Below are 24,823 nucleotides of genomic sequence, written 5' to 3' on the forward strand. Positions count from 1 at the left end.
TCCCTGCTCATGTTTGTTCTACTGTCACCTGAATAAAGGAATACACTTTAGACAGAAACAGGAAGGCATTAGCTGAAACTCTGGGCATTTTCTTTGTTATTTTCTACCATTTGAAGAAAATTGAACTCATATGGAGGAGGGGATTTAATTGTCTATGCCATTGTAGGTGGTTAAACAAAGTATGTCCCAGGCCACAGCCTTTTTCAACTGAAGGCAGATCCTGGGAATACCTATCAATCCTTCTTGCTACAGATGGGTACCTGAGATGCAAGGGAGCCTTCAGTCCTGCCTTTCAGCTCTGCAGCTGTTCTTACTCTAGATCTTCCTTTCCATTCATGTCTTAATACTTGTTGCTGAATTTTCTCTGTAACGCTCCCAGCTCTGCCCTGTAGCCTTCTTGATACCAGTCTCCTGAGCTTTACAGGCTTTTCTTTCTTTGTCATACTCTTTTCACCAGCCATCCCTGTTCTGGGCCCTGCACACAAATTGATGCATGTCACAGAAGCAAAGAGGCACAGAATCACACAAGGGTTGATACTGGAAAGTGCACTTTAGAGCAACTGGAGTTGCTACCTGGTCTTTCCCACTCTTTGGTTGACTTGTAGCTTCCAGTGCCAAGGATAAAATAGCATAAATAGCATACTGGTCTTAGAGTTTTCAAAACATTCAGTTGTAACTCTCTAAGGATCCTGAACCAGCAGCCTTTCGGTTGCGTGGATGTGGAGCTTATTGATGGATGTCTTTTGACTAGATGTCCCAGATATCTAGTCTCAAGAGTTCAAGCAGACATCTTACTGTTAGTTGTGTCCTTACATAACTAAATCCCTTCAAAATGTGGACCTAAATCACTTCTGAAAGTATGACACAGCCACCTAAAGCACTGAGAGATTGTTTACTGGTGGTACTCACTAGGGGTCTGTGACTAAATGAATCTGTCCTAAGACTTTTCTCCTCTTAAATGTCGCTCTGAAAGTAATGCCTCCTGTTTATTTCCATGGAAACTACTATTAATACAAAGAGCACAATAACACAACGTTCTCAGCTACAGAACACTGTTTTTCAGCAGTCACCACCATTAGCTATGTGTTTTCACCAGCAACAAACAAGCGCCTGTATGCTCTGCTTGTGAAAATCTGTGTGGTCATCTGGAATGTAGTTTGTCTTTCATACCACTATCACTACTGCTAAGCTGCACCACCTACCACCTCACTGTGCTCACAACCACTGTCTCCATAAGTACATTCAGCAAGTGTTGATGAATGTTAATGGGTTCAGTTTAATCGTATTGTTGTGATTAGATGCAGCCCACTGATGTAGCCTATCCATACCCTTCTCCAGAGCCTTTCTGTCCTCAGTTAGATCAGCAATCCTGCCCAACATGGTGGTTCCTGCAAACTTACTGAGGATGCACTCAGTCATTCACTGTTAAACAAAGATGGTCCCAGTACTCGGTCCTGGGGAGAGCCAGAGGTGACCAGCCACCAATTGGATTGAACTCCATTTACTGTGACACTTTCAGCCTGGCCACCCAGCCAGTTCTTTGCCCAGTAAACTGTACACCTGTCCAGGCTGTGAGCAGTCAGTGTCTGCTAGAGAAGGCTGTGGGAAATAGTGTCAAACACTTTCTGTTTCCTGTGCAGTGACTAAATTGCAAACAGTGTGCCAAGAAATTGTACAGACTCTTGTAGAACTAAGGAAATTGTGTTGGTGTATCTCTTGGTGGATTACTGTGCCTGTGCTACCATGGCGTCAGAGGGTTGCAATGCACCCCGTTTTCCTGGATGCTTCCAGTGTTTTGCTTTTGTGCCTTGTACAGATGCAGGAGTGTAAGAGATTATTTTTTGCACCATTGTCTCAAACTTGCTGAGGAACACTGATGGACAAGTCCTAGGCAAAGGTTGAGAAATCCTGTGTCTGAGGGACACAGATGGACAAGTACAGGCAAGTCCTGGTAAGTTGGCAAAGTCTTTTGTCTGAAGATTTGCAGGCCAGGGAGAACAAGAGAGAGATAAGCCACAGCTTAGGGAAGGAATCTTTTGTGTGGGCTTATCTCAAGGAAGATGGCCATCTCAGGGGGTACTGCACATGACTCTTACCAAGCGCCTAGGAGTGCCACGTTGGCAGAAGAAGAAGGATAAAGAAGGGACCAACAACCATGAGGATTGGTGTCTGACATCAGATGCCTCACAGAGTGATGCCTGCCTGCTGATGGACTCTCCTGGGCCTGCTACCTGAGACCTGCCCCTTCCTCCTGGACTTGCTCTGTCGCTGTACCTGCTTGCTGCCTAAGGCTGGCCACTCTGCTGCTCTCTCCTCGTGTGCTTTTGCCTCGGACCATTGGAACGGCGTGCAACGGAACGCTGCTGGATCTTGGTGGTGACTATCCCTGCTTTATGTAATTCTTGCTTCTTTCCTATCTTTTCTATTGCTCTCTTTCCCTTCCCCATCACCCTAATTCGTAATAGTATCTGGCCTCCCCTTCCCCATCTCCCTGATGATTAAGATTTGTAATAAACTGGTCAGACCAACATTTGAACCGTTGTTTCTTAATCTCACATCAGATATACATATATCAAAGAACCTCCTCTCCCTTCTGTGAGTTGGAGCGAGACGAGGTAATACCAACTACAAATTTTTCACTGGACAAACTGGGGCACGTGTCTCCTCTCAGCTGCTTCATAGTGTCTTTTCTCTCTTTGTGACCTGCTGGTTTTAGAAAGGTCGCTGAGCAAATAAAATCTTTAGAGAACTGCTTGTTGGTTCTTTGGGTTAAATTCACTGCATACAGAATGATTTGTGTTGCATGATTTATGCTCTAATACCCCTCTCCCATGAGCAGGGACACCTTTCACTAGATGAGGTTTCTTTAATGCCCCTCCCAACCACTTCCACTGATGGGGCATCCACAGCTTCTCAGGGCAGCCTGTTCCACTGTTTCACCACTCCCATAGTGAAGGAGTTCTTCCTTACACATAATCTAAATTCACCTTCTTTCAGTTTAAATTGTCCCCCCTTCCACTACCGGCCCTGAGAAAAAGTCTCCATCTTTCTTATAAGCTTCTTTCATGTATCAAAATGCTGCAATAAACAATTCCCACAACCTCGCCATGATTCAGGGAGAAACAGAGACCTACTACTCCACCTGGACTGTCACAAGACCATGGGGCCAGATGGAATCCACCTAAAGGTGCTGTGGGAGTTAGCAGAGGTGATTACCAAGTTACTGTCTGTCATCTGCCAGTATTCCTGGTCAACCAGAGAGATCTCTAAGGATTGGAGGCTTGCCAATGTGACTCGCATATACAAGAAGGATCATAGGGAGGATCTAAAGAGCTACAGGCCTGCCAGCCTCACCTCCGTGCCAGAAAAGGTTTTGGAGCAGATGGTCTTGAGTGAGATCACATGGCATGTGCAGGACAACTGGGGGATCAGGTCCAGCCAGCATGGGTTCATGAAAGGCAGGTCCTGCATACCAACCTGATCTTCTGTGATCAAGTGACCCACCTGGTGGATGAGGGAAAGGCTGTTGATGTGGTCTACCTAGACTTGACTTCAGCAAGGCTTTTGACACTGTCTCCCACAGTATTGTCCTGCAGAAGCTGGCAGCCCGTGGCTTGAGCAAGTACACTCTTTGCTGGGTATGGAACTGGCAGGAGGACCAAGCTTAGAGAGTGGTGGTAAATGGAGTTAAATCCAGGTGATGACTAGTCACAGGTGGTGTTCTCCACTGGTAGGTACTGGGACCTGTGCTATTTGATACTTTTATTGGTGACCTGGATAAGGGCATTGAGTGTACCCTCAGTAAGTCTGAAGATGCCATCAAGCTGGGAGGAAGTGTTGATCTGCCTGAGAGTAGAAAGGCCCTGCAGAGGGATCTGGACAGGCTAGATCACTGGGCTGAGGCCAGTGAAAAGAAGTTCATCAAGACCAAGTATTGGGTCCTGCACTTTTTTCACAACAGCCCCAGGAAACGTGACAGGCTTGGGGCAGAGTGGATGGAAGGCTGTGTGGAAGAAATGAACCTGGGGGTGTTGGTCGATGCTCGGCTAAACATGAGCCAGCAGTGTGCACAGGTGGCCAAGATGGCCAATGGCATCCTGGCTTGTATCAGAAATAGTGTTGCCAGCAGGAGAAGGGAGGTAATCATTCCTCTGTACTCAGTTCTGGTGAGTCTGCACATCAAGTACTGTTTTCAGTTTGGGCCCTTCCCTACAAGAAATACATTGAGGCTGTGGAGCACGTCCAAAGGAGGGCAACAAAGCTGGTGAGGGAACTGGAGCACAAATCTTATAAAGAGTGGCTGAGGGAACTGGATTGTTCATTTTGGAGAAGGGGAGGCTCAGGGGAGACCTTACTGCTCTCTACAACTACCTGAAAGGAAGCTGTGGCGAGGTGGATGGTCAGCCTCTTCTGCATACCTAGTAGTAGGACTAGAATGGCCTCAATTTGCACCAGGGAGATTCAGGTTGGATATTAGGATAAATTTCTTCTCTGAAAGAGTGGTCAGGCACTGGAATGGGTTGCCCAGGGAGGTGGTTGAGTCACTGACCATGGAGGTGTTCAAGAATCATTTAGATGTTGTATTGAGGGACATCGATTAGTGGGGAAATATTGGTGGTAGGTGAATGATTGGACTGGATAATCTTGAGGTCTTTTCCAACCTTGATGATTCTGTAATACTATGATACTATATCTTGCTGCCATTCTTCACAGGAAAGGCTGTGTTCAGCCAAGATGAGTCAAGACTGAATACCCTGGAAAGACTGGGCACCAGTTCCATGTCTGAGCATCCTCATAGTGACAGTCTTTTCCTTTTGCCCAGCTGGGAGTGTGGGCCTGATGGATGCCTTTCATTCTCCCACCACCAAGCCCACCACCTTTGAGGAAAGCCAGGCCTCATTTTCTTCCGTGCTCCTACCAGCAGCTGTTGGTAACACTCAGAATCCCCTCTTACATCTTTCCTTAATGCTGATCAAAGGCAGCTCCCTCAACCTGCCCTGGGATGCCAGGTGCCCTGGCTCCTCCCCAGACCTATGGCCCTGGGCTGGGTGATCACCCCACATGGCAATGTCTTTCTCATACTGGGGAGACCAAGAGGAGACACTGAAATCACAGATTTCAGACACAGAGTGCAGACTCTCAAGTTCGAAAACAACAGAGGAACATTTATTGTTTTGATTATTTTAGTGGGTTTGGGTTTTTCTATTCTATTCTATTCTATTCTATTCTATTCTATTCTATTCTATTCTATTCTATTCTATTCTATTCTATTCTATCCTATCCTATCCTATCCTATCCTATCCTATCCTATCCTATCCCACTCCACTCCACTCCACTCCATTCCTTAAAATATATATATATATATAGTCCAATCTTGAAAAAAAGTCCTGAACTGCCACCTCTGTAACATCTTTGACAGCTCCTCATGGCCCCAGGAGCTGAAATCCCTCTGCTGGCACTGCAGTTCAGAGGCTGCCAGACCCTGCCCTCCTTTCTTCCTCTTGATGAAGAAGAGATGACAGATCTTGGTGATAGACGGTGTTGGGGATGGGAAGAATGGATTCATAGGAATCTTGGCTGTCAAAAGAAGAATTCCCAGGAAATGAATGTCCCTTGTGAGCCTGTGAGGTGGTGCAAAAGTTTGGGCTCTTCCAGCTAATGGTAAACTTACAGGAACAGGACAGGAGTTTTACTGCTGATGTCAAGGTAGCTATTTGTGGGAGGACAGGACAGCCATGCCCCTGCAATGGTAGGGGTGGAGTTTGAGTCTGGAATTTCTCCTACATTGCCTGAGAGCGATGGGCTGGTGATGGTTGTGTTCTGACTGAAGTGGATCCTCTTCCAGCAGCTCTTCCTCTGGCTCTGGGTCCACCTGCATGGGCTCCTTATCTCTCTCAGGTGGGCTTGAAGATATGGAGCTCCCCCATTAGCTGCCTCTTCTTTGCAGAAGGGCAAACCATCCTGCCTCCTTGGCAAAAAAAAGCACTTGGCTATCAAGCTCAAAGTTGCAGCTGGTGGCTCTTGTTCCCTGACTGTAGTTCTGGATGCAGTGTCCCCCTATTTATAGGCCTCAGAACAAAAGGCTGTGAGGTGATTAGTAACATCAGGAGGTCATGGTGATGCCATTCTGAGTATGTCTGATGGTGACCAAATGTGGCAGTGTTGGGAGTTGGGGCCTATGGCCTGAGAGTTGACCCAGTTTTGAAAGAGGAAGAAGGATGACGGGGGCTGAGAGTCCCTTTCCTAGGGTTGGCTCCCTCATACCATCTAAAGAGAATGGCTTCTCCTTGGGCACCAGCTCCAGCAGGGCTCCAGCTAGCTCTTCATCCCATGCATGGGATCCCTTGCTTGAGTGGCATGTGTGTCACAAGAGGACTGGGGAAATCTCCACTATCCCCTCTCAGCTTTCTGCAAATGAAGCCACCTGGGTGGGGAGCCACTGCTGTCATTGGGGCAGAACCAGTTGCAAAGCCATGTCAAGGGCTGAGCAGCAATGCATCAGGTGGACTGGGTGTGGTTTGTCAGATTGCTCTGACAACAGGTGCCATAACTGAAGACATGGGGATTAGTCCTTGGTAAAACACTGTAGACCTGAGAGATCATAGCCAGCTTGTTCTGCTACTTGAAATCATTTTCTTAAGCAGGTGGATAATGTGTACAATGGTACCTCCAAATATGCTTTTGGGTACATTTATATCTCATGTAACTTAAAAATCCTTCAACTCATTGTTAATACAAAAAATCACACTCCTAGATGAATAGATGTCTATGCACACTCTGCAAGTCATCTACACCTACTTGGTTTGTGAATCAATCTAGTCTTTCTTTTTTCAGACTCAGTTTTAAGGAACTTTCTAATACTGTGATTTATTTGAATTTTAAAAAATCTGCTTTGTGTGCAGACTTTAATTTCTAAATCTTTTAAAATGAATGTCACTGATAAAGAAATACAGTAAATTGTGAAATTGGAGCAAGGATGGAAAGATTTTTTTTTTTACAAGTGAAAATACAAGAGACAGAGATATGTATCAGTTGCTCTGAAAATAATATCTCCTATTTATTTCCATTGAAACTATAACAGATGCGAAGAGCACCATGACATTATATGATAGAGCAAATTCTCTGCTACAAAATGCTGGCTTTCAATATAGTCACCACCATCAGCCAATTTGCACAGATGAGCTGATCAAGACGCTCTTCATTTCTGGTGTAACAGCTATGTGTGGCCATCCGGAATGTGGTTTGTCTTTCACTGTTGCCACTGCTGAAACATTACACCCACCACCTCATTGTGCTCACATCCATCATTTGGTCTCCATAAACATACAGCAAGCATCAATGAATGTCAACGGATGCCATTTTTTTCTGCATGGAGGAATTCAGTCACACACCTTTGCTTCAGACACACTTCCGTGTCAGATGCCGTTTTGTCAGACTGCTCCTCTGCTGCCGTCATATGGCAACAAAATATAATGGAATATTGGTGTGAAGGTTCAACGTCTAGTGCCATACCATGAACATTTGCCTCTGCTGTCACTGGCCAACATAATAAAACAGGAGGCATTACTTTTGGAGCAGGCCTCATACATTACAAATTGAGCTGCATATAAGTGCAAATAGGATGGTAATCAAAAAACAACCTGCCAATTTGTAAATTTACACAACATACCAAAGCTCCAGATCTTCTGTGGGCAGAGGACAGCTGAGGTCCTGTTCAAAGACCTCCTTCATAGCTAGGTTCCCCACCCTGCTCCCAGTTTCCGCAGGCACTGAAACCTTTGCTGGGTCATTCTGTCTCATTCTGTCTGAAATTGAGTTAGCCTGTTTCCCAGAGGACAGCACACTGTCATCTCACTCATCTCACCCATAATGGCCTGAGCTCATTTCCGCAGAAGATCTGGTTTGCAGGGAATGTAGGCATCACTCTATTACCTATACTCTCAACCATTTGCCGGTGGACATTTTTAGCTAATTTTCATATGCTTGAGAAATACTAGATCATGGAGGTTTCAATATCGTTTCCTTACAAAGGAAAAAATGTCAAAATCGTTTAAGGTGACTGCTAATAAATGCTTCGTATACCCACTGATTTTATCACAATAACATGAAGACAGACTTTACCCCGGAACAGAAATGCGAATGGAATCCACAGAGGTTGCTTCAAGTCATTTTCACTTACTTTGTAGCCCTGCTCCATGGCCAGCAGCTGGGTAGCTATCTTCCAGACAAGCTCATTCACTCTTTTCATTAATCAGTTAGGAAAGAGGTAAGATTTAAGGTCTATCTGACAGTTTCAGCAGACATTTAAGAAAAGGGGTTTGCCTGGCTGGTGAGAGAGGAAGGCTGTGTGCTGCTGCATTGAGGAAAACGTCTTATTTTGAATTTTCCTCTGTACCAAGAGACCAAAAAAAAGGAGACTTGGTCTTTCTATTAGGCCTTCCTTGGACCGGTGAGAGCAGCTGTCACATTGCTGGTGATCTGCCAGCATGTGCAGTTCCAAATGCACTCCAGGCTGTTGCTGGAGCACTTGCTGCTTAGGCCATTTAAGCAAACCTGGTTTATGTCAAATCAGCCCAGAGCTTTGCTCAGAACTCCAATCAAATCTGAATTTCTTGGGCATTTGGGAAAAAGTTACCACTTTTCCATTTACCTCAGTACTCGGTGTAAAATATCAGAGCTCTAATCTAAACCTTACTAAATGCCGTTTTTTGACTCAGAGAGGTTAGGGCTATTTGCACCAGTAAGCGGGAAACCTGCATTATAAACACTGGAATGATACATGAAAGTTTGTACCAATATGTTTTCAGGCTGGCCACAATTACTCTGTTTTCTTAAATTTTTCAGCCTTTAGATGATCAAACCGATTTTTCACATTTTAATGGTAGAATAAATCAGAATTTAGCATACTGCAAAGATAAGCAGTTAGGTTGGTTCAGCATGTAGTATTTCAGACACTGACATTCACACATTGGCACACTGTCCCTAACAGCCAGGGACATTCCTCGTGTATTCAGGCACAACAGGGACTTTCCATACCATTATCCCACGGAGATGATGATGGCAAGCTTCCTGTCTGCCCACTCCTGAATCACTGTATCATACACCTGGAGGCATCAAATATTCCCTGCCACATGATCTTATGGTACTTCCTCTTTGCTCTTGAAGACACCTGAAAAATCTGACATAGAGAAATACAGGAGAATCAAATCAACTTGATTCTCCACAGCTTTGCATTGTAGGACTTTTCTACCTTTGTACGAAACAAATGTGAAAGACTTCTTCATTGTTGTATGTTCTGGTTTGACCATGATTCTTCTGACCAATTTCATTAATTATGGTAAATGAGTTGGCTCCAAGCTTGCCAACACCTGTGTATATTTGTAGTTAATTAAAAGCACATGATTACCTTACACTGAAGTTCATAAAAGACTTGGATAGGCATGTCCAACCTGTTCCAGTGTGTCTTGCAGCTACTTCCTGCCCCGCACCATCAAGGCAGCAGCTCTTCACCATCAAGTGGCCTGGCCCAGCCTCTGGAATGCACCTACCATTCTGCAATATCCAAACATCGGTATGTGACTGGCACTGCCTGGGCTGAAACCAGGACATGGGCACAGTGCAGTGCTAACTCAAATTATGGTAAGTGATTTTATGCATTTGCATTTATTCATTTATGCATTTTGATACATTGGCTAAACACAGTCTTGTGAACAGCAAAAAATAGGCATCTGTGCTTTCTGTTTTGATAAAGGAATCTGAGAATAGGTTTCAAGTTTGCTGAAAAAATCATCTATTTTTTGGTATATTTGTAACTCCATTTTCAGACATTACATTATCTGTAAATTTTCAAATGGAATCTCAAGTTGCAATCAGATATGCAACTCAAAAATATAATCAGACTACCAGACTTTCATAAGACTTCTCTCACCAGAGAGAAATATCCCTTGCCTCACAATCATGCCTTATTTATATCGTCACTTGTTGGCTGTATGCACATTTGTGAAAAACTATTTTCAAGGGTGATACACAGGAAGAGTAAAATTTCATCAAAAATCTCTGACAAGGGACCTTGAGTACTCACTAAGAATTGCAGCCACTTCCATCAAACCAGACTGATGCATTAGTTTCACCAAAACAAGGATAAATATCCCACTAGTTTTATGCATTTACTCCTTTTTTAAAAATGTTTTAATATAAAATATTGGAAATTAACATAAGTTTTGTCAGTTATATACACTACCTATAATATACATTTTATGAGGTCTGCTCCAAAAGTAATACCTCCTATTTTATTATGTTGGGAGATGGATGTGAGCACAGTGAGATTGTGGGTGGTATGTTTCAGCAGTGACAACAGTGAAAGACAAGGCACATTCTGGATGGCCACACATAGCTGTTACACCAGAAATGAAGAGCGTCTTGATCAGCTCATCTGTGCAAATTGGCTGATGGTGATGAATATATTGAAAGCCAGCATTTTGTAGCAGAGAATTTGCTCTATCGTATAATGTCATGATGCTCTTTGCATCTGTTATAGTTTCAATGGAAATAAATAGGAGACATTACTTTCAGAGCAACCTATGTACCTGGACTAGGCTTCCCAAGAAACCAGAAGTTTTGCCTCAGCAAAAGCAACACAGTTCAAGTCTTTGGTTTTGTTTAAGTAAATATATAGGGGAACTTCGAGGATCAGCTGTAGCAGGCATTTCGGAGATGAGGAATTTTGTCTGTTAGGAAGATAATATCTGAATGATCTAATTATAGCTACGGTTCAGTATACAAGATACAAGGGAAATCCCCACAATTACTCTTTAGTATCTGCTGCCTCTAAGCTGTAGTGTCTGAACAGTGACTTCCTTGCTAATTTGTGTTTACTACAAGATTGTCAAGCTTAAGACTTCCCTGTTGCTAAAAAAAAATCCTCCCTTGCTGACCCATCCCTTTTCTGTCTCATACTGAGAAAAACCTGCATTGAGAGCGGACGTTGCACCTCAAACTAAAGTGAGTCATTTCTCTGAGTATACACTGGTGGTCTTGGAAAGAAAAGATCTCATAAATGTCAATAATTTTGATCACCCAGTTGACATGCTGGAAGTCTAGAATGCTTCCTGTGGCATCACACCATACATATATATATATACAGCAATCCATTCAGTGCTCTTGTTCAGCTTTTCTTGCTCATCTTGTCTGAAAGGTTAATACTCTTCTTTCTGTTACTGCTCCTGTTCTGTTGATACCATGACACTGGAATTGTCATATACATCTACAGTTAGACAAGACTGCTCAGAGGCTAACCCAGCCTGACGTTGAATGCCACTAGGGATGGGGCATCCACCCACTCTTGGCAACCTGTTTCAATGCTTCACTACCCTTACTGTTAAAAACATCTTCCTTATATCTAGTCTAAATCTGCTCTCTTTCAGTTTGAAGAGATTTCCCCTTGTTCTTTCACAACAGACCCTGTGAAAGAGTCTGTCTCCTTCTTTCTTACAGCTCACCTTTAGAAAGGCTGCTATTACATCTCCACACAGCTTTTTCTTCTCCAGACTGAACAGCCCCAGCTCTCTCAGCCTGTCTTCATAGGGAAGGTATTCCACCTCTTGGATCATTTTTGAGGCCCTCCTCTGGACACGCTCCAACAGCTCCATGTCTCTCCTGTACTGAGGACTCCACATCTGAATGCAGTACTCCAGGTGAGGTCTCACCAGTGCAGAGTAGAAGGGCAGAGTCACCTCCCTAGACCTGCTGACCTTGTTTCTTTTGATGCATCCCAGGATACATTTGCCTGTTTGGTCTCTGAGGGCACACTGCTGGCTCACATTCAGCTTGCCATCCACCAATATCCCCAAGTCCTGTTTTTGAACCTTTTGTCTTTCAGCTTGTATTGATAGCAGGGGTTGCTGCAACCCATGTGCAGGACCTTTTTACTAGGCTTTGTTGTCTCTCATGAGGTTCTTCTGGACCCACTGAAAGAGCCTGTCTGGGTGGCATTCCATCCCATGGGCATGTTGGCTGTACAGACAGCTTGGTGTCATCCACAGACTCGATCCCACTATCGATGTCATTGATGAAGATATCAAAGAGCAGTGGTCCCAGTATTGACACCTGAGAGACAACATTTGTCACTGATCCCCATCTGGACATTAACCCATTGACCACCACTCCTTGGGTATGGTCTTGCAACCGGTTCCTTGTCTCCACCAAACTGTCCACCCATCAAATCCATATCTTTATGATTTGGAGAGAACAATATTATGGGGTACCATGTCAAAAGCCTTACTGAATTCCAGCTAGATGACATCAGTGGCTCTTCCCTTGTCCACTGATGCAGTTACTCTTATCATAGGCAACTAAGTTGGTCAGGTGGGATTGCCCTTGATGAAGCCATGCTTGTTGTGTCATATCATGTCCTTCTATTCCATGTGCCTTAGCACAGCTTCCAAGATGATCTGTTCTGTGATCTTTGTTGGCACAAAGGTGAGGCTATATATTGGTACATTCCTGAATTGTCCTTTCTATTAATAAAAATGATGTGACATTGTCTTTTTTCCAGTCACAAAGGACTTCACCTGACTGGCATGACTTTTCAAGCATCAGTGGTAACTGTATCAGCCAGTTCCCTCAGGACTCTGGGATGCACCTCATTGTGAACCATAGACTTAGGGATGTTCAGGTTCCTCAGATGGTTGTGAACCTGATCTTCATTTACAGATCTTCTGACTGAACCCCTGGAGGAGTATGTGAAGAGCTTTTGCCAGCGAAGAATGAGGAAAAGGTTTGCTGAGTACCTCACACTTCTCCTTGTCGTTACCAGCCTGCCTGTATTGCTTACTAGGGGAATTCTTTGATTTTCCTCTTCTGGCTGAAGAATCTGTAGAAGCCTTTCTTGTTCTTCTTTGCACCCTTTTCCAAGCCTAGTTCCAGCTGGGCCTTGGCCTTCCTGACTCTATTCCCACACAACCTAGCAGCATGCCTATACCTGCCCCTGCTTCCATTGTCTGTGCATTTTCTTCTTGCTCTTCACTTTGAGCAGCAGATCCCAATTCAGCCATGCTAGTCTCTTACCTTCCTTTCCCGATTTCCTGCACCTGCAATGGAGAGCTTTTTACCCCAAACTTACCCTCAGTACAGAGAAACATGAATTTTCAAGAGGACATATGCTAGAACAATGACACTGTGCACAAGAGGATGCTAGGTGCCTGCAGGCAGAAAAAAGAGTAGGTAGGAGCTGAATTCTGATTCCGTGGAGCATATAGGGTTTTATACTTCAATTGCATTTGTATCTCTATTGGATGTAAAGATTGCATGACTCCGTTTAGTATCCAAGCAAACACAAAAGGTAATGGTATAAGCCCCACCTGGCCACATTCAATATTCAATGCATATGTGAATAATGGCATAGTGTGCCAGGAAGGCTTTACAATGGAAATTTGAGGCAGTTACAGGTGATTTGAAATCAAAGAAGAGTCTCTTTACTCAGTGAGCTTACTAAAACATAGTTGCAATTCAGTATCAGCTGATGACCAGTTCTTTTAGATAAGCAGCCATCTGTCATGAACCATGTGTGACTTGTGGTTCGCTCAGCTTAAGGCAGCATTTTGCAGCATGTGCTGTGTGAGGAGCAGTGGAAAAGGGGACTCAATGAATCACTTGTGCCCACTGTGGAAAGGATGTGATATGACCTGTTTATTGCAGGACTCCTTGTAAAGCACATGTACAACAGACCTTTGTGCCTTTGAATGACTAGCTGTACATGGGTGACTACCTCAGGACTGTACTTTGCTCTTGTTACCACCAACCCGGTGCAGAATAGAAGCCTAAAACCTGAATCACATGAAGGGAGGTAACAGAGCCAGAGTCCAGTCCTGTATGAACAGGTCAAGATAAAGAGTCAGTATCTACACTGGGAATTCCACTGGTAGAAATGATCTCACTTGTCTGTATTTGAAATTTGCCCTTGTGCAATGCAGCCGCAGTGGACTGGAGTGAGTCAAGCCTTTGTAGGCAAGAGCAGGAAGGCCTAGTTACTAGGGCACTGGGGCTGAGGAGTCACTGGGTGACCTTGGACAAGTCACTTAGACATCCCAATTTCTGTTCCCTGTGCGTTAGTGGGTAAACAGAGCTGCCTCACCTCACAGTGGATGGTGAGTTTTTCTAAGTCAGTGTGAGCAGCACAGCATCCAACAGCAAGGCCTGAAATCTAGTTGCCACACAAGCCTCAAGTGCATCACAGCATTTTGCGTTCCTGCAGTGCTTAATTTTTTGTATGAATTTCAGATGACATGGCTGGCATTAAATCCCTGAGTATTTCTGGGAGTTAGCTATTAGTCCCACTGTATTGTGAAGTTAATGGTAGGGAAGTGACTTCCCAAAGAAACAACCTGGATAGGAAGGTCATGCTCAGGCATTTTGTGAAGGACGACAGAACTATTCACCTTTAGGACTTTACTTCAGGGCTCTCTCTGCCTGACATCTAGATATTGTTATTGACCCCAAGGTTTTCACACATGAGCTCCCTCACCAAGTGTGAAGACCTTCATCCCTGCCTGGCTGGTGTAGAGAAACCAAGTCATTCCTTTTGCTTGCATATATCCTACTTATATGGAGGATGAAGGCTTTATTACTGAAATCCTTGTTTTCTTGCACTGTCATCCATTTTCTGCTGCATGTGCAGGAAAGCAGGTATATTACTTCACAAAATGTACTGTTAAAAAAAAAAAAAAAAGGCTTAATGAAGATTATATCTTCATCCTAAACTATGGCCGCTCAGGGAGGAAGCAGTGGGGTGGTGAGGGAAGCAGCATTATGTTTACCCTGGTGAACACCAGGGGAAGGCAGGCAGGCCCTGACCTGATACTTCTCACTACCAGGTCTCTCCAGGGCTGCAGTTACACAATATGTCACAAGGAGGAAAAAGACAGAAGTTTTTTTATATCTTCTCAGCCATCTGCACTTCCTCCATTTGGCTCAGAACTGCAAACAAAAATATCAGAAGCATCATGTTGGCTGTATTTTTAGTAAACAGCAAGAGTCTCATGTGAACTTGTTCCTCCTTCACCTCATTGTCGTCCTTGTTCCCTGTGCATACAATAGATATTATCAAACTCTCTGATACTTTTCTGAGAACCCCCGTTTGAGGTTCTAGACAGAGTAGTTTGACTGTAATACTGCAGGTCTAAGGCTGACCAAAGAGTCAATTGCTCCTTAGGTCAAGGGAATGATTTTCCCCTCATGTGTTAAGTGCTTCTCCAGGTTAGGATTCCTGGACTTCCAGGAATTGCCTTGCAGTTGGGTCATGAGTGGCTCAATACACAATAGCTGTCAAGGGATGATGAGGACATTCACAAGGGAATACAGGAAAAAAAAAAAAAAAAAAAAAGAAAGTGAAGAGTAAGGAAAATGTTTCAGAATTATTCAAAAATGGACGTATGCTTTCCTCAGCACATTGCAAATCTGGATGGCCAGATCCTTCTGCAATTGTATGGGGAGAAATGGGGACAGAGGTGGAAAATATATTGGAAAATGTATTTTCATTCAATTCTTAGGTGTGGCTTAAGAGGAAACAACTGTAGACTTTTATCTGACAATGTTCAAGAGCATTTCTCCTGACATCTGTGTTCAGAAATCTCAGCTGAGTTCTCCCTTCTGTTGCATGGAAGGGAAAAGCCTGCTGGTACTTCAGAAATATAGACAGTATCGGTCCATGTCTCTTCTCTTGTTTCCCGAATCACTTTATTTTAGTTGGAACTGCCACTTAAACAGCCTCTCCAAATCTGTAATAATACATGTACACACAGCCCTGGCATTTCTGCAGCAGAGGGTGACTAAAGAAGCAGCACTACAGCATTATAATGCAGGGGCTCATCTCTGCACCAGCTTTGAGGTGGAAACTTCACCTTCCTGGCCTTCATTTTTCCTGTTATTTTTCCCCCTTGCTCCCCCAGTTCAGAGTGACACCTAGTGTCAGGGACCCCAAGAAACAATGGGGAGAAACTTCATTTGTGCTGCTGTGGGACCCGAGGTGACAGCTGAGATAGTCTCCCTCTGTGGCAATGTGCAGAGCTCTGTTACAGGCTCCTTAAGACAGCTCTCAGCGGGGCTTTTCTCCTTTTCTCCTCTCTAATGTCAGAGGCACGTGCTTTACTTTAAGATGTGCTGTGTTTAGACCCAGAAATGGGTCTTAGACTTGGACAGGGCCTTAGGCTACAGAAATTTGTCGAGAGGGCATTCTTCCTTCAGAGGCCTGATCCAGCTCCTTCTGAAATTGATGCAAAGCTCTCAGTGGTTTTAAACGTAACTCAAACTAGTACTTAATAGAACCAGATTTCTTATCCTTTTTTATAGAATGGTTTCGGTTGGAAGGGCTTTAAGATAATCTACTTCCAAACCCCTTTCTATAGGCAAGGACACCTCCCCTTAGACCAGGTTGCTCAAAATCCCATCTAGCCTGGCTTTGAACACCTCCAGGATGGGAGAATTCACAACGTTTCTGGGCAACCTGTTCCAGTGTCTCACCACACTCCAGTAAATAATTTCTTCCTAATATTTAGTCTAATATTTACTCTCTTCCAGTTTAAAACCATTTCCTCTCATTCTGTTGCCACATGCCCTTATAAAAATTTCCAGATTTCCTGTATGCCCCCTTCAGGTACTGGAAGGCTGCTATAAGGTTCCCCCAAGCCTTCTCTTCTCTGGGCTGAAGAGCTCCAACTCTCTCAGTCTGTCCTTCTGCAGAGGTGCTCCAACCCTCTGATCAATTTCATGACCCTCCTCTGGATCTGCTGCAACATTTTTGTGTCCTTCTTGTGTTGGAGGCCCCAGAACTGGAAGCAGAGCTCCAGGTGAGGTCTCACCAGTGTGGAGTAGAGGGGCAGAGTCACCTGCCTCCACCTGCTAGTCATACTTCTCTTGATGCAACCCAGAATACACTTGGGCTTCTGGGTTGCAAGCACACATTGCCTGCTCATGTTGAGTCTTTCATCAGCTAACACCCCCCACATCCTTCTCCTCAGAACTGCTTTCAAGACATTCTCTGCCCAACCTGTATTTGTGCTTGGGATTGCCCTGATCCAAGTGCAGGACCTTGCACTTGGCCTTGCTGAACTTCATGAAGTTGGCATGGGCCCACCTCTCAAGCCTGTCCAGGTCCCTCTGGATAGCATTCCTTCCCTCTAGCACGTCAGATGCACCACTCAGCTTGGGGTCATCTGCAAACTTGCTGAGGGTGCACTTGATTCCACTGTCCAAGTTGCCTACAGAGATGTTAAATAGCACCAGTCCCAACTCCAATCCCTGAGGTACCTCACTTGTCGCCTGTCTCACATACATGGTCTTTGAGCCATTGATCCATCTTAGTGCAACCATCCAGCCAATTCCTTACCTAGTGAGTGGTTCATCAATCAAATCCATTTTTCTCCAATATAGTGACCAGGAGTCATGCAGGACAGTGTCAAATGCTTTGCACAAGTCCAGGTAGATGACATCAGTTGCTCTTCCTTTATCCACTGACACTGTAACTCCATCATAGAAGGCCACCGAGTTTGTCAGGCATGACTTACCCCCGGGGAAGCCATGTTGGTTACCACCAATCACATCATCTTTCTTTTCCACACGCCTTAGTAGAGCCTTCAGGAGGATCTACTCCATGATCTTGCCAGGTGCAGAGGTGACACTGATTGGCTTGTAGTTCCTGGATCTTCTTTTTTTCCATTTTTGAAAGTGGGATTATGTTTCCCCTTTTCCAGTCAGTGGGAACTTCACCTGCCATGATCTTTTAAATATGGTAGACTTATTTGTCATTTTCAACATTACGTCTCTAGGCCACAGAGTGTTTCTTGATTTCTTGCATTAGTTTTCTGTCATTAGAAAATATTTAGCACTGTGTTACATGAGGTCCTTCAAGGGGCATTGCCAGCATCAAGCTAGCAATCAATCACAAGACCTCTACTCTCAACTTCTGGCTCTTCACAAAGCTTGACAAATCTAAATTTTTTCAAGTCACATTCTGCCACATTTTGTTTTACTGTTTTCTCATCCTGTTATTCATAGTAAAGCACATCTGGACTTGTACAATGAAGGCAGTATAAGAATCTTTATAAACACCTACATTTTATCATCATCCTACTGTTAATCCCCCCTAATTCAGACTGACAATGCATGGCAAAGCATAGATGCCAGTAATATAGATAGACAAAATGGATTAGGTTATTTTCATCCTTTTTTTTTTTTTTTTTTTTTTTTTTCATTTATTATAGTTTTGCAGGGAATGGGCTTTAGATGACAAGGCTCCTGACATGCACGCATAAGGTGATTTACATTCTGGTTCCGAGTTCCTGAGCTCTGACCTACAAGGCTTAAGAAATGAGAGTCACATTTGGTCCCGATGAGGTCAGTGAGGGTTTATGCTTTGCCAATTGCATTTTTTAAAATCCTGTGTTTTAACAATAAACTGATTTTCCAAGCTTACATTTATTCCACCAAATCACTTTAATGACTTAGTGAGTTGGGGTGGAAGGAGTGTGGTGGAGATGCTTTTAATTTAATACAGATTTGTGTTCTGTTTGTTTTTTATCAGATTCACTATGAAATGGTACAGACAAAATATCTTACAATATCTGGGTTTTCTTTCATTACTTGTGTTTTACATTCACATAAAAAGGAATTTCATACCAAGTAGGTCATGTTTATGTGCACTGAAAAATTAACTGAGTAGTCACTCTGCACATAAATAAAGTGTGTGCCCATGACACAAATTAAAAACAAATCCCAAATGCTTTGGATCCTATCTTGGTGTCTCTTTTTGGTATGACTAAGTATGAAAGCTTTTAAAAACATGCTAGATTTTCCATATATGTGCTTATATTTCTGGTTTCTCTCTGCAAGCCTTGCTGTCTAAATAGATAGGTAAGGGGTGCTGAATGGGGGTCATAGAGCCCCCTAGAAACTGAGTGGTCTCTGGTACAGTCAGCCTGCATTTTGTGCATTTTACCCCTGGACACAAGGACTTTGAATGGCAATAAAAGTTTTAAGTGTTTAATGAGAATAAGTAAATAGGTGACCATAATGGCAAAGTAATGGGACAAAGGTTTAAATGTTGTTAGATTTCCAGCCACTGCCATTTGTTTCTTACAGAACACATCAGAGGGGAGTGGAGAATCCACGAACCTTCAATTGCCGTTACAATTTACAGCCTACAGTGATTGTTTTTTCTTGTCTGCAGGCACAAGGCTACGTGTAAGGGTCAGGCAAGTGGGTGTTTGAGTATGAGGTCCTGCCTCTACTTGCCTTTATCTCCACTGTTGCCCCAGGTCTGAGCATATTGCCTCCATGCCTCTGGCCTGATACCTAGTTGAAATGCGGCCCTTCAGCCTGTGCAGAAGCACAAACTGGGGTTGTGCAGCTTTGTGTCGGAACAGAGCAGGAGGCAAAATCAGGTGGAAAGAACCCAGGCCAACCCTGTCATAGACTCTGTGCATGACTGCTAGTGATGTCAAAACAACAGCCACAAGTCAGAAGGGGTTGTTAGCCAAAAGCACTGGCCTCTACTCAGTCTGAATGTGCAGCATGGATACATTTTTAGCTTAACTGTGGATAAATATAGAAGAAAAAGCAGTCTTGCCTTATGCATGAAGCAGTGGGCTTGCCACTATGCAGAGGAAATCAGTCATGGGTTGTAAAACAGTGAACCACCTCAGAGATGCACAGAGCTCAAAGCTCATCTCATTTTAGGGTTTTGTAGCAAGTTACTAAGGCATGGGTGTCCAACCTTATGGCTTGCCTGAGCCATATTTGGTGAATAGAAATTGTTGTAGGCCATGTATACATAGGTCACTCCAAAAGTAATATATTTCCATGGAAATGACAACAGATACAAAGAGCACAATAACATTATTTGTTAGAGCAAATTCTCAGCTACAAAACACGTTTTTCAACATTGTCACCACCATTAGCTATGCATTTTCACCAGTAATGAACAAGAGCCTGCATGCCATGCTCATAACGATCTGACCCACTCTCACTGCTTCTGAAACACACCGCCCACCGCCTCTCTGTGTTCATATTCACTGTTTCATCTCAGTGACAATTAAGAAAGCATTGGTGAATGTTGGTAGGTAAAATTTCTTTCCACATGGAGGAATTCAATGACATACATTTACTTCAGATGAACTTCCTTCCATGTCAGATGCCATTTTGTCTGATTGCCCCTCTGCTGCCGTCTGTCACATGGCAACAAAATGTAACATAATATTGGTGGGAAGGTTCAGCCTCGACTGCTGTACCACCAATATCTGCCTCTGTCATTGCTGGCCATCATAATAAAATAGGAGGCTTTATTTTTGGAGCAGCCCTCACAGAATATACAATATCATTAACAAATAAGTAACAAAACATTCTAATTTTAGATTTTTTTTTTCATAAGGCACTAAAAAAAGGAGTGAGGAAAAAAAGCATAAAACTAGTGTGATATTTGACCTTGTGAAACCAACACACGAGTCTGATTCAGTGGCACTGGTTGCAGTTCTCAGTGTGGCCTCAAAGTGTTCATCAGAGATTTCTGATGAAATTTTACTGTTTGTGTACTTCATCCCTAACAACAATTGTTCAGAATGTGTGATCTGCCAAAAAGCAATAATATGAATAAGGTGTGATTATGAAGTGGAGGATATTTTTCTCTGCTAAGACAGGGATTATGAAAGTCCAGTAAAGAGACATGATCAGATTATTGTGTTGAATATCTGATTGCAATTCTATATATTCCATTTGAAAACTTGCAGGTTGTGTACTTATATCAACTGAAAATGGCCTTGTAAATGTAAATTGATGATTTAAAAAAATTTTTTTTTGGTGTTCTTGAAACCCCAAGCTGTGGGGTGCAGTTAACACACCCAAGGGACAGGATATCATCCAGATAGACCTAGATAGGCTTCAGCACTGGGCCCAGGAGAATCTCATGAGGGTCAACAAAGCCAAGTGCAAGGCCTTGCACCTGGGTCACAGCAACTCTCACTACCAGTACAAGCTGGGGAATGATGAAAGGATTGAGCTTGGCCAAGCTGAAAAAGACTTAGAGCACTGGTGGATGGGAAGCTGGACATGAGCCAGCAATGTGCCCTCAGAGACCAGAAAGGCAAACGTATCCTGGAGTGCATCCAAAGAAGTACAGTTAGCAGGTCGAGGGATGTGATCCTACCCTTCTACTCTGCACTGGTGAGACCTCACCTGGAGTACTACATCCAGATGTGGAGTTCTCAGTACAGGAGAGATGTGGACCTGTTGGGACGCATCCAGAGAAGGGCCCCAAAAACGATCCAAGAGGTGGGACACCTTCCCTATGAAGACAGGCTGAGGGAGCTGGGGCTGTTCATCCTGGAAAAAAGAAAGTTTTGTAGAGTCCTGAGAGCAGCCTTTCGATATCTAAAGGGAAGGCTAAAAGAAAGAAGGTGACAGATGCTTTAGTCAGGTCTGTGGTGATAGGAGAAGGGAAAATTATTTCAAACTGAAAGAGGGGAGATATAAGGAAAGTCTGTTTACAGTGAGAATGGTGAGGCACTGGAACTGATTGCCCCGAGAGGTGGTGGATGCCCCATCCCTGGAGACATTCACAGCCAGGCTGGACCAGGCTCTGAGCACCTGATCAAGCTGTAGATGTGCCTGTTAATTGCAGGAGAGTTGAACTAAGATGACCTTGAAAGGTCCCTTCCAACTCTAAAGATTCTGTGATTCTATGATTGTGTTTACAATTTTTTTTTCCAAAGCAGAAAGCGTGGCTGCATAAATACTGCTATTCAGAGCCCTGTGTTTAGGCAGTGTCTCAAAATGCATACAGTTATTTGCCATCACTTGAGGCAGCACTGCCCTTTCTGCACCCTGTTTTCAGTCAACACAGCATTAATAGCACTCTGAAAGTTTGACTGTTGTTGATTGATGGGTGTGAGCCTGTGGCCACTCTGGCTCCACAGGGAAGATCTGCCACCTTTAATGAGAGGGGTGGGGAGTGGGCCACATTTTGCGACCTCTGGGTGCAGGTTGGGCCTGCTTATACTAAGAAATGAACAGAAATCTTCACTTTGCTCCCATACCAATCTGTGGCATGGCCACATCCATAGGCAGTTCTACTCTTCCTACTCAGAAAGACTTGCAGAACTGGAAGACATTCAGAGAAGGATGACACAAGTGATCCATGGCATGGAGCAGTTTACTTATGAGCAAATGTTAATTAAGCCAGACCTTTTAAGCTTCTCTAATTCTGTAGCTTGGGAGAGGACTGAGTGAGGACATTTATGGCAGCAAATTGTAAGCTCATATATGTCTTGGAGGGGGCAGTTCTTCATTGTCTCTTCCAGTACAGAAGAAGGAGACTTTTAGGGAGGAAACTCATAATAACCAAGAGTGAGTAGTTCTTCCTATCAGGGATAGTGGAGCCCTGGGACTCCACACCAACAGATATTGTGAGTGTTAAGAGTTTACATAGGCTCAAGTGGTGATTGAGCAAGTTTGCAGAAGGGAAATCCATCCTGCTTTATTACACACAAAAACACCAGCAAATTCCTGAGTCTCAATCCATTAAAGTTTGGGAGAATACTTCTGGGAAATAGCACAGTATACTTTCTCTGTTGCTACATTCTTCATTAGGCATTTGCTTTTATCCAGTGTCAGAGACAGGAAATTCATCTAGATAGACCTTTCGACTGACCGGTACTCTCAGGCTCAGTACAGTCATCATTAGCATGGCATGTATAAACATTTGCTAGGAACAGGAACATTCATCGTAGAAAACTCCACCATTCTTTCAAAACCAGAGAGCCCTGAGCAATTGATGTGAATGGTCTCTGTGATGTTCACCACTCCACATCAGGAGGAAAGAGCATAAGCAAGTGTTTAACCTCAGGGGGTTTATGACAGAAGGTGAACTACAGACTTGGCAGTGGATTTTGAAACAAATAGGGATTTATTTCCCTGTACATTTAGGTCTTTGTCTAATAGTGGTGGAGATGTAAGAAGGCATGATCTCAGTACACAAATTTCCATCTCTTCAGTAGAATTCCTGTTGATAAACACTGATTTATCTGAGATACTGTATTAAAACCAACCAACAGACAAAAAATATCCAACTAATCAAACAAACTAAAAAGACAATAAAATATAGCATAAAACTTAGAAAAGTTTTCTGCTGTTAGACTCACAGTTAACTCTTCTGGTCAGAGTGAATGAGACCAGACCTAAATAAGTTCAGACTCATCCTTTCCAAAGCATATCAATTAGGAGGCAACAGCTTTGTTCTTTCTGTGAATCTTACTGGTCACTCTTCAGTTAGATATGCGTAGCTCTGAAAAAAAAAAAGAGGAAAATGGATCTAATGCATCAAATAGGTGAGTTAAGTCTTTTTGATTGGGATGTCCAGAAGATGGCTGCATCTGTTCCACAGTGATACCAATAATTATGCCAGTTTATGACAATTACATCATTTCTCTTTTATTCTTTCAAGCTTTCTAAACTCAATGTTAAGCATATTCATCATTGGGACATAATATTTAAGCCTAGTGTTGTTAGTGGAAAGTTGATCACAATTGTTTCTCTTGATACAGATCTAAAGGCTTTTATTCTGGACTCAAAAATGGAATCCAGCTTTGTCACAAATCGGGAGCAGAAATTTACTTTCCTTTCCTTGTAGGAAATCTAGCCTATGTGAAACTGCTGAAGACTAATAAATGGAGACATCCTGTGAGCTTGGTCCATAGCCTCTGGCAGAAATTTTATTTCATAATGGGACTCAGAGGTGAAATTACTCTAATAGAAGGTACGGAGGTGAATTAAAATAGAGATGTTAATTTGGAGTGGTTGTAAATGGATGAGACTCTTTTGAAATGGGTGAGACTGTCCTCACTTTCACTACATCTGAATTTGCTCCCTTCTCTCTCCCCAAGCCCATAGAAAAACAGGTGTTGTGCTCAGCTCAGGCTGTGAGCCTGGCTGTGTGTCCTGAGCCATCAGACCTGCCCTTACCATTTCTCTTTACCAAAACAAAAACAAGCCCAGAGGAATTTAAACCTGCTGCTTTTGCTCTGTTAATAAATACCATCTGCAAACCTGTTTTTCTTGATCTTTCTGTAGGTGGAGAAAAACAGTATATGAACAGGGAACATCAGATGAGAGGCTGCATCCAGTGGACAATTATGGAGTCAGAAAAGGGTTAAACAGGCATGTTTTTGAAAGCAGTGGAGCAAAGGATCACGGCAGCAAAGAACTACATTAAAAATAAAACCAAAACAAAAAACTGTCTGCAAAGAAGTACTTGAGCAAAAGCATTTCATGTGAAGAGTCATGTACACATATGGGATAAATTACTGAGAAAGGGCATGGAAACAAAATATTTGAATGTATATTTTAAAGTAAAAAGAGCAAGGGGAAGAAGAGACAAGGGATGTTACTGAAGAAACATGACAAGAGAGACAGTGGTGTAGGAGCCAGAAGGAAATTATAGCAACATGACTGCCAGGGAAAAGGCTGCTGGAGAAGGTTCTGTTCTGCTTTCTGCTCGCCTTGCTTACCAAATAACTTAGCACCAAGTAGCTTTTCTGCTGAAAGACCCTGCTGGACTTGGCATGGATGCATAGTGTGGCATGCAGTACACTCCTGAGAACATGGGGAAGGAGAGGTATGTGGAAATTGGGCTGTGAAACTGTATAAGAAAAAAAAAAAAGAAAAAAAAAAGAAGTAAACAATCCAGTTTGATGACTGCAGGGCTGGAAGAAGAAATAAGAGGAAGGAAACAAATGCACTTTGAAAAGTCCCCTTGACCACCGCCCAGAACTCATACAGGAAC

General features: G+C 43.3%; 1 long non-coding RNA gene across 1 annotated transcript in view; it reads left to right on the top strand.

Moving 5' to 3' along the window:
- The window catches only part of LOC125697115 (uncharacterized), a 43,186-nt gene extending 18,634 nt beyond the window's left edge, over positions 1–24,552 (top strand). The window contains exons 3-5 of the long non-coding RNA XR_007378686.1: positions 9,471–9,639; positions 23,672–23,797; positions 24,112–24,552. This is a non-coding gene — a long non-coding RNA (uncharacterized LOC125697115). The remainder of the gene's footprint in view (positions 1–9,470; positions 9,640–23,671; positions 23,798–24,111) is intronic.
- Positions 24,553–24,823: the final 271 nt, after the last annotated feature.

This window comes from Lagopus muta, chromosome 1, assembly GCF_023343835.1.
Source record: "Lagopus muta isolate bLagMut1 chromosome 1, bLagMut1 primary, whole genome shotgun sequence".
NCBI lineage: Eukaryota > Metazoa > Chordata > Aves > Galliformes > Phasianidae > Lagopus > Lagopus muta.